The sequence below is a fragment of the Carlito syrichta genome, unplaced genomic scaffold (assembly GCF_000164805.1).
Source record: "Carlito syrichta isolate Samal-C Ts95f unplaced genomic scaffold, Tarsius_syrichta-2.0.1 Scaffold316281, whole genome shotgun sequence".
NCBI classification, from domain to species: Eukaryota; Metazoa; Chordata; class Mammalia; order Primates; family Tarsiidae; genus Carlito; species Carlito syrichta.
The window spans coordinates 372764-377014 of record NW_007260377.1 but is presented as its reverse complement, the minus strand read 5'-3'; positions in this window follow the sequence as shown (position 1 = coordinate 377014).

Below are 4251 nucleotides of genomic sequence, written 5' to 3'. Positions count from 1 at the left end.
AAGTTCCCAAAATATCACTGACTTTCTGGCCCTGACTTCCTCCCAAGGGAGGAAGAATTGCTCACAGCCAAAGAAAGCAGTGTTAGTTCCTGACAACACCTTCGAGTGTATTTTTATTAAGCCATTATTTGATCATTGGCTCAATCCTCCAGACAAAATGAGTACCCTTTTGAGTGAAAATGATCAAGATGTAAGCAAGATCAAAAGTATAAGAAAAATAATGTAGTCTCTCCCAGAAAAAAATGTGTGTGTGTGCATGCGTGCACCTGTGTGTATATTTACACACACACACATTCTATTAGGAGACAAATTTAAACCCATTGTAAGAAAGGCAAATTGTGTCTCCATCCTAGGAGAAATCACCTGTAGTTTAGTGTAGTGTAGTGTATCGCATTGTCAGAACTTAGTACTGTATGGGAAATCAATACTTGAATATAATTCACACACATGTATACATAATGAACAATCCATTCTTCTGTAACACTTGTTTGTAAAACACAAATAGGTTTCAATGTGACTGACATATTAGGGGACAACTTGAACATAATGCAAATGTTGCCTTTGATTTTGCAAAATTTTCTTCATATACATATACACACACACACACACGCACACACACAACAGCACAGCAAAAACACAGGTGATCAAAGAAAATTTCATCCAAACAGAAAACTTCACCTGAATAATAAAAAAAGCACACAATTCGCACCTCAAACATGTGGATTTCTCAGTTTATATGTGTCTTAGAAGCATCCATTCCCAAGCAGGGTGACAACTGCTTGTCTTAGTCCATTTGTGCTGCTATAACAAAGTCTCATAGACAACAGACATTTATGTCTCACAGTTCTGGAGGTTGGAAATCCAAAGTCAAGATGTGGCAGATGCTATTTCTGGTAAGGTCTCTCTTCCTGGTGTGCAGATGGCCACCTTCTCGCTATGTCCTCATATGGTAGAGAGAGAAAGAGAGAGATTGAGAGAGAGAGAGCAAGCTCTGGTGTCTCTTCTTTTTTATATAAGAACACGAACCCCATCATAGGAACCCAACCCTCATGATTTCATCACCTCCCAAAGGTCCCACCTCCTGACACCATCTCTTTTGGAGTGAGGATTCAACATAGGAATTTTGGGGGACACAGAGATTCAGTAAATACACGCCTTTTGCATAATGGAGTCTTAATTCATTTATGCTGCTATAACAAAACCCCATAGACTGGGCAGCTTAAAAATCACAGACGTTTATGACTCACAGCTCTGGAGCCAGAAAATGCAAGGTCAAGGTGTATAGATTCTGTGTCTGGTGAGAACTCTCTTCCTCACTTTCAGTTGACCGCCTTCTTGCTGTGTCCACATGGTGGAGAGGAAGAGCTCTGGGGTCCCTTTTATAAGGACATGAATCCCATGCATGAGGCTTCACCCTTATTACCTCATCCTCTCCCTAAGTCTTCACCTCCTAATACCATCATCTTGGGGGGTGGACTTCAACACAAGAATTTTCCGGGTGATACAAACTTTCGGATCATAGCACTGTCTCTTCTCACTCTACAATATCGCCAAGGTGCATTTCCACAAGCCAACATTGGGTCTTCTGGTTGAGGTGAGATCTGCTGATATGTATTGTAGTGTTTACATATTTCACAATCATTTAGCACATGCAAAACTATGTTACCATTTTAACAGCCTTTTACCTTATTATCTATTCATTTATATATTTATTCATTTATTATTGGCAAATAAAAATTTTATACGTTTTTCATGTCAGTGATGACATCTTTGAGGCTTGGCTCCACCCTGTTTTTTCCATAAGTCAGAGGTTTTACGGACTGATGTTTGTATAGGACAGTGATTTGTGGGAACGCATGTGTATTCTTAAGGCAGAACTGAGTGAGAAACCAGAGAGTGGTACTGAGTTTCTAGATGTATCTCAAGAGTACCTGTCTTCAAGACTCATCTGGAGCTCCCTTGACATGACCAGAATGAGGAAAGGAAACAGGTCCTGACTAAGTTCCCCAACTCCATTCAGATTACATCAGGCCTGGAGCAGTTTTCTTCAGAACCAGGACCAGTGTGTCTGAAGTTGTCCGGGAACATGATTTGAAGCAGATGGGACTACTCAGGCACGGTCTATTTAAAGCATGTGGGATAAATCCAGTGTGGTCTATTAGGAGCAGGTGAGATAAGTCAGGTGTGGACAGTTTAAATCAGATGATATAAGACAGGTGTGGTCTATTAAGAGCAGGTGAGATAAGTCAGGTGTGGTCTATTTAATCACATGGGATAAGTCAAAGGACGCCTATTTACATCATATGAAATAAGTCAGGTGTGGTCTATTTACATCATGTGGGAAAAGTCAGGGGTGATATATTTAGAGTAGGTGGGATAAGTCAGGTGAGGTCTATTCAGATCTTGTAGGATAAGTCAGGTGAGGTCTCTTTACATCATGTGAAATAAGTCAAGTGTGGTCTATTTAGAGCACGTGGGATAAGTCATGTGTTGTCTATTTAGAGGAGATGGGATAAGTCAGGTGAGGTATATTTACACTGTGTGGGATAAGTCAGTTGTGATCAATTTACATCATGTGGGATAAGTCTGGAATGAACATCAGAGCTGTCATCATATTACCCTTGATGTCCTGAATGTCATCAAATGCCTTCTTTCAATATGTCCTTTATCCTTGGGTAAAGAAAAGAGTCATTGGGGGCCAGATGAGGTGAGTAGGGAGGGTTTCCAACACAGTCATTTGTACAGTGCTGCCTACATAAGTGCACGTGGCAAGTTTATAAACTTCATTGTCAGATTTCAACAAATAATGACAGTGGCTCTGATGACCATTCCAGAAAAAGGGTTCCACACTTGCTTTGACCGATGGACTAGGTGCTGGCATTAGTGCGTAGCTTCTCTAGGGGAGTCCTTCAAAGGTGACTGTAATGATATTCAGCAATGAGATATGTAGCACTTTTTCTAGGATGGTTCAAGAACTTAATTGTTGGACCTCATATGTCTCTGTGTATATGCACATGCCTTGAGCTACTAGGCTTTCTCTCTACTCCAAGATGCTTTAATGGAGTCTCTGGTCAGAACCCACGTGCCCCTGTCTTGCTCACCCTGGAATAAGGAAGAGGAAACACAAAAGGAGGCAGACGCCTGAAGACCAGCTTTAGCCAACTGGCCACCTGGCCTCAGGTGATGAAGTGGGTAATCTGTCACCTGAGCCCATTAACTCTGATCCTCTAACTCTTGGGCATCTGTGACATGCGACACAGTCAGGCGAATGCTGACTTGCCCATGAGGGACTTCTTGGTGATCCCTGTGCCTGGATGTGTCTGTTAGGGGCGGACATGTGAAGAGGAGCTTGGTCCTTGAGGGGATGCACCTGGGACTCAGGACTTCCTGTAGAAACTTCAAGGAGTGGGGAGCTGGCCTGTTTGTTGTTTTAATAAAAACCCTGCCCTTTCACCAGCCATCGAGGGGAGCATGGATTCCCATCACACCTGCAGGGCAGACAGCGTGGCATCTAACCTGGTGGTTCTCAAAGTGTCGTCCGTGGACAGCTGCATCATCACCTCCATCTGATATAGTAATGCAGATGGCCAGGCCCCACCCCACACCAAAAGAGTCAGAAACCCCAGGGTCTTCACCAAAGCCAAGACATGGAAACAACCAAAGTGTCCATCAACAAGTAAATAGATAAAGGAAATGTGTTCTGTACAGCAAATCCCCTACATACAAACCTTCAAGTTGTAAACTTTCAAAGATGCGAATGGGAATACAGCCCCCATATGCCAGTTTTTGTACTGGACTGTACTACTGTTCCTTTCAAGGTACTGTACTGTAAGATTCAAAATGTTTATTTTTTGTGTTTGTTTGCTTTGTATGTATTATTTGTATGAAACGTATCAAAAACCTATTGCAATACAGTACTGTAGAGCCCATTGTGTTAGTTGGGTACCTAGGCTACCTTTGTTGGACTTGAGAACAAATTGGAATATGCTCTCGGAATGGAACTTGTCCATATGTAGGGGACTTACTGTCCACACAATGGAATATTATTCAGCTTTAAAAAAGAAACATATCAAAAACCTATTGTAATACAGTACTGTAGAGCCCATTGTGTTAGTTGGGTACCTAGGCTAACTTTGTTGGGCTTGAGAACAAATTGGAATATGCTCTCGGAATGGAACTTTTTCATATGTAGGGGACTTACTGTCCACACAATGGAACATTATCCAGCTTTAAAAAAGAAGGAAGGGCCAG